An 11,673-nucleotide genomic window follows, 5' to 3' on the forward strand; every position below is an offset into this window, starting at 1 on the left:
AGAGAGAGAGAGAGAGAGAGAGAGAGAGAGAGAGAGAGAGAGGAGGAGCCCTAGTGGTGTAATGCTTAAGTGCTCAGTTACTAACCAAAAGGATGGCGGTTTGAAACTACTAGCTGCTCTATAGAAAAAAAGACCTGCAATCTGATCCAATAAAGATTACAGTCTAGGAAGTTCTTTGGAAGAAAATCCTGTGCTACAGTTCTACCGTGTCCTATACGGCAGGCCTGAGTCAGGATCAACTTGAGAGCACACAAGGTTGTGCTGAGGTCTCCACTCATTACTCTTTTTTGTGACTCCTTCTCTGAGCACCCACCATTGGTGACCATTGTTGTTACCCCTGGGTGAACCATGGTTCATGAGCCCTCACAGTTGTGCTGCCTACATCTGAACCATGTGTAGACTGACCTTTGAAATGACGGACTCAAAACACTCAAATTCACTGCCATTGTGTCAGGACCAACTCACAGCTGACCCCCTGAGGGTTTTCATGAGACTGTAAATCACATGGGAGGAGATTGTCCGTCTTTCTCTTGTGGTGCAGCTGGTGGATTCAAACCACCAGCGAGGTACTGTCTTTGGGTTGGCAGCACAACTTCGGTGACTTTGCCACCACCAGAGCTCCCCTTGAAATGACACAGAAAACCTGCTCTCACAGGTGCAGCCTCAGGGAAGATGCTGAATGGAATGCATGTCGCATATCAGCGTTCAGTTCATTGGAAGCAAGAAGAAGGTATTCTGTTCTCACCAGAGAATGATCACTTTGTGCAAGAACTCTGTCTGAAAGCCTTGGCAGATAAAGATGAAAAAGCAGGGAATCACTGAAATGCAATGTCTACGAACTTTGTAAGTAAACCAGTATAAAATCAAAATTTTGTATAAATAAAAAATAAGGGAAAAATTTAAAAAGAGCCACAGGGCTAAATTATGGGAGATCTTTGGAAATATTATGGTGAATAAAATAAGCCATAAAAAGACAAATATTATAGATGCCACATATACAAAATATATGCTATTAGCTTCTATTGGTATTAAGTTGCAATGACTCATGGTACTGTATCAACAGAAGATCAGAAACTTAGCCAATCCAGTACCATCATCACAATCTCCACTTCGTTCAATTCCATTGTTAGGGTCACTGTGTCAAATAATTTTGTTGAAGGTCTTCCCATCTTTGGCTGACCCTCTACTTTTCACGGCATGATGTCTTTCTCCAAAGAATGGCCCTACATAATAACATGTACTAAGTATGTGAGATGAGTCTATTACAATTCATAGCAACTCTATCCATAGTAGACTCTGAGCTCTGGTGGCCTACTGGCAAGAAGCTGTGCTGCAATCCCAAAGGCACAGTGTTGAGGCCACCAGCTACTCCTCGGGAGAAGGATGGGCAATCTCCTCCCGTGCAATTAACTGCCTCTGAAAACTCACTGGAAGGTCAGCTATAAGTCGATTCTGACTCTATGGTACACAACAACAAACAACATACATAATAGAATGAAATAATGCCTTGTCCCGTGCCATCCACATGATTATTGCTGTGTTTGAAGCCACTGTTGCAGTTGGGTCAGCTTGTCTTGTTGAGAGTCTTCCCCATTTTTACTGACTCTCTGCTTTCTCAAAAATGATGTCTTTTCCCGGGAACAGGTCCCTCCAGATAACATGCCCAAAGCACCTAAGACTAAATCTTGTCATTCTGCCTTCTAAGAGACATTCTGGTTGAACTTCATCCAAGCCAGATTTGTTAATTCTCTGGAGGTTCACAGTACAATCAAAATATTTTTGCCAATGCCATAATCCAAATGTGTCAATTCTTCTTTGATTTTCTATATGCTTAAGAAGTTATGGAAAACACAAGGTTTGTTTCAGGTGCACCACAGTTTTCAAAGTGACATATTTGTTTTTTAACACTTCAAGGAAGTCTTCCCCTGACAATATATAGTTTGATCCTTGACTGGTGCTTCAGGGGGCATTGATAGTGGATCCTAGTAAACTATGCTCCTTGACAACTTCAGTATTTTACCTGTTGACTGTTATTTACATACTTGTCCACTTGGGAGAATTTTTCTTTTCTTGATGTTGAGGTATAATCCATACTAAAGGCTGTAGTCTTTGATCTTCATCAGAAAACCTTCAAGCCATGATCTTTTAAGTCCTCTTTGCTTTCAACAAGCAAGGCTGTGTTATCTCCGTATCAGGGACTATTAATGAGTTTTACTCCAATCCAGATGCTATGTTCTTCTTCATGTAGCCCAAGTGAAAAATATAGAACAGACAAACGTTTAGAGACCAAAATCTGTTAGTGACTATCCTGGGATGGAGGGAAAAGAGGGAGACTGAAAGTGGTAGGCTTTGCTTGGGGCCACTGAGCTATGTTAAGGATGATAAGGAAAACAGGGTGAACATACAACATGTTGTTGTTGTTACATGCCATCAAGTCACCTGCAACTCACAGCGACCCTATGCACAGTAGCTCTCAACCCTGCCCTATCTTGAGTCTGTTTAACTATCTCTGACATATATATCCCCATTACCCCAGTTGCAGTATCAATCCATCTCATCTGGGCTCTTTCTCTCCTGCACTGTCCCTCCACCCTTCCGAGCATGACGTCCTTCTCCAAGGACTGGTCCCTCCAGGCCACATGCCATATGTGAGACAGAGCTTCAAAATCCTTGCCTACAAGGAGAAACTTGGTTTCACCCTCTCCAAGACAGATCTGTTTGTTCTCTTGACACTTAATAATATGTTCAATAACATTAATGTCACTGGCATATACACATCATCACAATTCACACACACACACACACACACACACACACACACAACACACACACTCAGAGTGAGCAATCTAATCGTTTGTGATATCTGTGGATAATTTAATTTTATAAATTCCCTGAAACTTCTTTTTATTTAACCAATATATATTTTTTTAAGTTCTCCGTGCATGGCATCAATAATTCTGGCATTAAAAGTATACGACAAGCACGAGTACCCAAGTACTCAACCACTGGGGTCTCCTAGACCTAAAGGCCTTGGGTCAGATGTGTTTTCAGCCAATAAGGCCCTTCCTCTACTCCGTAGCTTCTGAATTCATTCTTTCTTCAGAAATCAATGCAGATGTTAAGAGTAACATGATCTTTGCTGCCTGCTGTTCCAACAAAAATGGATTGCATTCCCACACCAAATGGTCACCACATCCAGTTAATTTTCCACATTTTCACCTTCTTAAAATGTTCCTAAATTGAAATTCCATTCTGCTGTTGATCAAAATGAGACCCTCATCAGTCTTCTGATTCTTTGGGATAAAGTCCAAACTCCTCCCTAATGCAAGCAGTTCTCTTCAAGGCCTCCTCTAGCCTCTTCTCCAGCTTTGTGCTCACCCACTCTACCTTGACGTCCTCTAAGCTCCAACCAAATGGAACTGTTTTCGAAACCTCTTGGCATTCCCTGCTGCTCTTTCCCTGGCTCAGGACAGTCCTGAGGTGCTGATCCCCTCATTTTCCTGTGAAGCCCCCATCTCATCCTGAGCCCCCATCACTCTTCTTATGAAATCAGTTTTCATCTGCTTCCATCATGTGGTGTGTGGGAGTCATCAGTTGCATTTTGCCAAATATTTCTGGCTCTCTACCTTCCAAGCATATGGGGGGATTCCACTCTCTGATAGGGCCACGTGACTAATTCTGGCCAATGAATTAGGAGCAGAAGATATCACTTTCAGTTGGAAGAGTTACTTGCCAATGCAACACCCTCCAGGACTCTCTTTCATTTTGGCAGGAAGATCAGCACAATCAGGATGGTTTGTCAGGCTGAGTCCCTGAAGGCCCATAATGGGCGAAACACTCCCCCCATTCCTCCACCCCTAATGACTACAATGAACAAGGAATGTGAGAAGAACAAAAATTTGTGTTGTATTTCATATGATTTGGGGAGTGATTTGCACGTGGCCTTAATTAATCAACATGATAGATAGATGTGTCCAATGAAAACTGTCATGTTCCCAAAGGATTCTACCTCCTTTTGGTCATAACTGATTGATGTAGGAATAGACATTTGACAAAGCTGGGGCAGCCATGGCTCTGGGATCCTTCACTCCAGACGATTGGTTTAGATAGGCCAAGATCTGACAGGAGATTGCAATCTTTTACTGCCATTTTTTTGAGCAGGAAGTGAAAGGTATATAATTGTGTTCTAGTGATAAAAATGGAAAGATATGCAAACTTGAGAACTATCGGCCATGTGGGGAAAACTGGTCTGCAGTAAGAGAGGACGGAGCTAGCAAGTATGAGAAGAAAATGAGAGCCACAAAAAGGGGCAGAACCACCCCCCCCCAACACAATTAAAACCCAGCCCAGTTCCACGGAAGTTCTGACTCTTCTGGTTGGAGTGTTCCATTCCTTCTCAGACTCTGTGAGGTGTCACCGACTCTCAGACTTCTCAGACTCTGTTCAGAGTTAGTTGCTGTCACTAGCAAGCAGCAGCCCTGACTGACCCCATCCTTTATCCACTGTAATTAGAGAAAGCAATGTGAGTGGTTCCAAGTGATGCTGGTTTACCCGACTGGTGACTGATGAACAAGCGAGCCCACTGCTTCAAATCACTGTCCAAACTTGTCTTGGGAAAAGACCAGGTCCCCTCCTGTCTGGGTGCAACTGTCTTCACAGACTCACATGCTTTAATCCTTTTGGTGTTTTCTTTAATCCAATAACAGCCAGAATAAAATCTGAAAAGGATTTTCTTCTGCATAGTTATGCCTTTCTTCTTGTTCCAAACACAACTGCATGCCTGGATCCTTGAAATGCTCCAAAACAAAACAAAAAAGCCTATCCCAAATCCCTCATTTTGTTTTATGCTATTTTCTTGGCTGCACAAAAGCAGGGGCCTTTGTTTTTTCTGTCCTGCCCTTGGACTCTTCCTCTGCATTCCCTCAGGTCCAGAGCTCCCACGCCAGCGAGAGCTCTCAGCTAGAAGAGCAGGGGAAAGGCAATTTCAAAGAAGGCAGATTGGAAACGATGAGCTATCTCAGACAAAAACTGAAGGTACCCCCACAGCAGCTTACAAACCAATGAATAACCACTGAACAAAGGTGGAATGTGGTTTGACCATGGGTCCAGGCAGGGCTGGCATGCCTGAGAAGCAAAGGAAGCACTAGATTACTTTCAATCTGTAGCAAATCATGTTATACGGATTTTTTACCACCATTTTGTGCTTATCGCCACCCCCCCACCCGCAACCACCCATGTAAAACTGTTCACTAAAGATTAGCAAATAAGCACAAACCAACCTTGATTATTGGATACTCTGTTCCTGACAGGGCTTGGGCTTGTAAATTGGAAAAGAGTCTTTGATTCTGGGAAGGTGCTGTGGGTTGGGAGAAACTCAGATGTATGTCTACCATACAGAGAATCTTTGAAATGTTTAAACAGCATGAAACCACTCACTGTAGTAAAGAAGGAAAAGTTACCAAGTTCTTGCCTACCCAACTTTTTACTGAGTTTGGCTTGTGGGGTTTTGTTCTGCAGAGCAGGAGATACTTGTTCAAGATATAGTTGGACCTCTGGGGCTACCGCTCTTTTAAGAATGAGAACATTATACTTCGAAATTCTACAAAGAGAGGTGCTGTTCTTCTCCAAAAATTGGGGAAGAGCAATTATAAACATGAATGAGGCTTGATGGTTATAGGGTATTGAGGAGTGACCACCCTTTCTCCAAAGTAAATGAGGGTCCTGATTTTCCCTTATTAATTCCATCCAAGATAGAGATTATACAAGAGTATGGTGCCTCAACCAAGCTGCCAGCTGCCAGAACAATTAGAAATGAGAAAAGAGCAGCAGTCTCAGGAATGAACAGGGGCCACAGAATGGATGTGTGCAGTCCCGTCTGCCTGTTTGCTCAGGTCCATTGCTCCATCTCCTTGCTCCATTTGGTTTTGTAGAAAATGGAATTTCTCAGGCTGCCTTACTTAGTGCCTTCTGAGTAGGTTTGGCTACTAGGTGATCCTTGCAAAAGACTGGAGGTGAGAAAAGAGAAGTCACAGTATAGCTCCCATTCTTGTAAAAAATGCAACTTAACTTATCTGTGGTTGAGGAGAAATAGACTCTTCTTAGATGATCCTCCAGAGGTTTTCAGGGGGCTGTATGGGAGGAGACTGCCCATCTTTCTCTTCTGGAGCTGCTGTTGGATTTTAACCACTATCAAGGCAAAGCCTTTAGGTTTATAGTGCAACTTCCCACAAAGCCACATCACCCACATCATGGCTAAAGCTTCAGCTCCCACCACTCCCTAACTCCTGCTAGATGTTCTCATCTCCCAGGATCTAGAAACATCATCTTCTCTCACTGCTCCTCCAACCTCTGGGAGAAAGAAATTGTTTCAAGTTCTTGGGCTGCTTCAATATGTACTAATCAGCATTTTTATCAATGTTATGTCATATTTCCTATGTCTACTTCTTTCTGTTGAAAGGCCCGGAGTGATTTTGGTTGTCTTGTTTGGACTCTGAAGGACAGAGATGCTGAGACAGAATCTGAAGGAGGAAAAGACACTTTGCAGCTCCCAGGAAAACGACCACACAGAGACTCAGTGCTTGGCCTGGGATAACCCAATACAACTCAGCTCACTGCTTTCAAATCACAGCCCACTTGTAGCTGACTGTCCACTGGGTTTCCAAGGTAGTCAATCACATGGAAGATTGCCAATTTTTCTTCCGCAGAGCTGCTGGTGCATTTGAATCACCAGAGAGCCACCTTTTTGTGTTAGCATCATGACTCCATATAAACTATTCCACCAGAGCTCTCTTGGGTTGGGATGGGAAGTATAATACAGAACTGAATACTATATTCAAGTTCAAAAAGTAATAAGGGGAATGTCCTTGAAGGCTAGGAGGTGAAAAACTAGAAAAGATAAAAATTAGGGAGCTAATCAGTCAGTTGATTTTTGTTTATCTGTTTTAATCTTACCTTTTCCCTCTTCATGAATCTAGTAAGTTTGAATGTGGGTTTCTTGTTATTAGTTGGTAAACTAACACCAATAAGGAGGCCCATAATTAATGCAGTGAATGCCTAGGAGCTCAGTTATAAAGGATTAGAGTTCTCTGGCAGTGGAAGGTGTCTTGTGTCATTGCAATGGGGTTCTGGTATTGCTGTGTGCAGAAAGTTGCTTGGCTAGCCAGAAGGCCAAGTATTTCCAGCTGTTTGATTCCACAAATGGTTCCTAGGGAGAAAGATGGGCAGTCTTTTCCTGTTAAGATTCACAGAAAATGAATTGATGGTCACTGTGTAATGGCAGTGATACTTGTCTTCATGTCCTTCTTCTTTACTTTTCCTTTTTTTAATTTTTTAATTTTTGGTATCACTGCAAAGAGCCCTGGTAGAACAGTGGTTAAGAATTTGGCTGTTAACACAAAGGTTGGCAGTTCAAACCCACCAGCTTTCCACAAGACAAAGATGTGACAGTCTGATTGCATAGACTGTATCCTTGGAAAACTTATGAAGCAGTTCTCTTCTGTCCTACAAGGTTACCATGAGTCAGAATCCGTTCACTTAAATAGGTTTGTGTTTGTGGTTTTTTTTTTAAAAGGCTTTGGCTTTTGGGTTTAGTGATTTGTTTGTTCTGTTTTTTTTTTTTGTAGGGTTGTTTATATTTTGTTTTGTTTTTAAATTAATTCACAGAAGTAAGATATTTTACCAAAGAGAAACAGATCAAGAAAGACATCTCTCAACAGATTTGGTGAAACATTTATGTCTTACTATGACCCGGCTAGACTGGGTCTTGCCTTGTGAACACCTACAACTGCAAAGCTTAAGTATTGGTCTTTCCAACTCAGAGGGGTTAGAAAAAGTCACCCAACTTTATTAAGAGAGGAAAGAATCATCTTCGGAGCCTCCTCTGAACCATCACTCCAATAGGAATTACACTGAAGATTTTAGTGACAGCTCAGCCTTTGTTTGGTTCAGTTAAGGAAGGATTTAGACGCGGGTGGGGGCGGGGGTGGGAGTGCAGACAGAGCTGGGAAAGAAAAGGATGCAAAAGAGGGAAAAAAACCCTCAGAAACTGAGGGACATCGTGTAAGCTTTTCATGGCAGCAGGTCCGTGTGCGATGGGCTGGTTCTGAGCAGGGGTTAGTTACCCAGTCAGAGCAGAGGACTCTTACAGGATGTATGACGCCTTCTCTTTATGTTTCTGCTCAGGAACTTGTCACAGGTGGCCTTTTAGTGAATGACCCAAGTGTCCCAGCCCAATGTCCCCCACAGGAACTGAAAGGACCACCAGGTGGGGGACAGCAGGGCTGCTGATGAACTGCTACATGCCTCACCTCAGCGGAAGCCTATACTGGTCCCAGAAAGGAAACCCATGTGGAGACGGAAACCCAGACTCCGTTTCAACAACCTCATCATCCCCACCCACGTCCTCAGACTAATGTGCCCACCCACGGATGCACACGTGCTCACTCCTACCTTGGAGAAGCCAAAGCCTTTTGCTGAGAGAGAAACCAAACTGGAAAAGAAAGAGGTCTTTTCAGAGACGGGAAAGCCAAGCAAACATGTTACAAGTGTTTTTCCTCTGAAAGTAAACTTTTTTCAAGGTTTTGTTATAACATATCCCTTATGCTGTTTTTAAAAAACTAGACTTCATATCTAAAAATAAAACTTTATACTTAAAGAAAAAAATTGAGACAGTCATACAGTGATTTTTCAGTTTTGCTTTGTTTATTCCTTGTTGTGTACCATCAAATCAGATCAGACTGACACAGGAGGAGATTGCTTCTCCCTCCCTGAGAAGAATCTGGTGGAGTCGAACAGCATTCCTTTGGGATTGCAGCGCAGCTTCTTGCCACTAGGCTACCAGAACTCCCTCATATGGTGATTTCTTATATACCTCTTTGCCTACTTTTTACTCTTACTAGTATCTTACATTAGTATGTATATTTGTTTAAATTAACAAACCAATATTAATACATTACCATTATTAACTAAGGGCTATCTGGTGGCCTGGTGGCCACCAGACTGCACTGCCAGCCTAAAGCAGTTGGCAAGGTAAGGAGTGGCCTGCCGATCCAGGCCTCTAGCTGCCCAGGGAAGAAAGAGAGGCACTCTCCTCCCATGTGATTTTCAGACTCTGAAAACCAACTGGAGGGTTTCGGGTTTTTTTTTTAAATCATATTTTTTATTAATTTCAATGAAAATTTACAGAGACTTTGGATATCCATTCATTCATTGTTGCCCTTTTCTCCCTACCTACACCCCCCCTCCCCTGATTACACTCTTCAGTTTGAGAAGTAAAAGAAAAATTCTTTCATTATTTTACAATCCCTCCCCCCAGGTCCACTCCACTATGCAGCCTCTGGACTCCTGTCATGACAATGATACTGAAACACATATCCCCTTTAAACAGTTCTCTCCCCCATCTGTTTCAATTCTGTATACATCATTTTTTAAGTCAGCTATGAGTTGTTCTGACTTGATAGCACACGACAAGATTATTAACTAATGGTTTGTTGCGATTTCCTTAACTTTTCCCTCATGTCTTTTTCTGTTCCAGGATCCTATCTAGATTCTACATTACATTTAGTCCTTTGGCCTCCTTGGGCCCTTCTTGGCAAGGAGGGTATCTCAGGCTTCTCTTGCTTTTGAAAATCATGACCATTTAAAGTACTAGTCAGGTGTTTTGTAGGATGCCCCTTTAACAGAATTTGGCTAATATTTTCCTAATGAGAAGAATGAGGCTATGGGAGGAAGAGTTCCTTATGTTTTTAAGGTCTTTCTCAATTATAAAGGGAACACTAGTGACACAGTCTGTAGAGAGTTGTGCTGCTAACCAAAGATCTGTCTGATGGCTAGAATCCACCAATGCTCCATGGAAGAAAGACAGGGAATCTTGTCCCATGCCATTTGTGGAAACCAACTGAAGGGTCTGAGTTTTGATGTGAAAGCTATGAGTTTGAGTTTTTTTTTCATTTCCTTAGTTACAAATGTCATACACATAGTCCAGCTCAGAATCCTCGCCCCAGTCCACAAATGCAGCTGCATTGGTGTACCCTGCTGCTTCATCTTTATCCAAACAGTTCCTCAATCCTCAGGCCTCCTCAGAACACAAAGCCCTCATAGAATGGCCTTGTCCACACGCTCTAGTACAAGTCATAAAATGCCCTTCTATCTTCTCTTGCTGCACCAGACTCACCATTTCACAAACATATTCATTCTCTTTTAAGTCTATACCTTTGTTTGCTCCACCAGCAATGACTTCCTTTCCCTTGACTACTGGAAAGCTCCTACTTAAGTGGCAGGGCCTAGCATAAAATGAACTCTACTTTGGAGTTTCTCTGGTCCACCATCCCAACAGAATACTTTCCTTCTCCTCTGTGCTACTCCAGTACCTTGTACACTCTTGATCATCTTACTTAAAATTGTGACATCTCTCTGTAGTACTCCTTTGCCCCTTCCTTGCTTTTCTCCATACCACTCTTTAGCACCTGAGATATATATATCTATATATAGATAGATATAGATATATATATTTATCTCCATTACCTTGTTTACTATTTGCCTTCTGCCTGAATACAAACCTCATGATATGAGTCTGTTCTGTTTATGACTATGTTAGAACAGGAAATGAATAAGTGAATGAATAGGGAATGAATGGCAGTGAATAGGTGGTCAATTAAAATTTGCTAAATGACTGAATAACACTGCTGGGGATATTTAAATTGACTCCTTGTCGTTGCATCGATTCTGACTTGGAGCAACCACATAGGACAGAGGAGAACTGCCCCATAGGGTTTCCACGTACTCTTCACGATTTTCTGTACTCTTTACAGAAGCAGATGGTCACGGTGATCTCACAGGGAGAGACTGTTAGGTTCTGATGACTGACCTTTCAGCTGATGCTTAACCAATGTGCCACAAGGGCACCTTAGCATTTTGCACCCTTTTTATTTTTATCATCTTTTTATATTGTTGTTTAAGTTTGTCTCTGTTGCTTCAGGTAGACTATGAACTTTTACTGGGAGAGACCAGATTCTATTAACAAGGCAATGCTTGATGGAAAAGTTGGCATTTAAGCCATGCCTGGAGGAACAGAGACCATTTCAGGGCATGCTGGTCATGTCACAAGCCACTGTTCCTTCCTTCCTTCAGGACATCATTCCTCACTTGCTGGAGAAGCAGTTCTGTGTGGCTAAAAGGAACACAGGGACTTATGCAAGATGTTCTCCAGAGTCTTAATGCTGCTAAGCATGGTGGAAGCCTTCACTTTCTATGGCTCGATCTCTAACTTCTAGAACTACCTATGCTCTGACACAGGGTCAGGACCATGTCTAGGGGCTTACATGGTAAGGCAGAAACAACAGCAGCCCTGCCATCCAAGGAGGTGAGTTCTAACCAGTCACTAGCTTAGGAGCCATAGACAACATCTCCAAGCCCCAGTTTTCTCCAAACCTCAGTTTTCCTATCAGATATTATACATTATTGCAGTGAAACCTGCAAAAGCTAAAGGTAGAAGCCTGCCAGAGAAGGGAAGTGTAAATGTTTTCCACTAGAGCAAGTGACAGAAAAGTGATAAAACTGTAGATACATTGCCAAAAGCAGAATACCTGAGAGAACCAGAAACACAAGGCAGTCCCAACTCATTCTGCATACCTGTCCTAGAGAATTGCTGTGAGGATACTGGAAAAATGGATAGGG

This window comes from Elephantulus edwardii, unplaced genomic scaffold (assembly GCF_000299155.1).
Source record: "Elephantulus edwardii isolate Elephantulus edwardi_28Jun2011 unplaced genomic scaffold, EleEdw1.0 scaffold00025, whole genome shotgun sequence".
Taxonomy (NCBI): domain Eukaryota; kingdom Metazoa; phylum Chordata; class Mammalia; order Macroscelidea; family Macroscelididae; genus Elephantulus; species Elephantulus edwardii.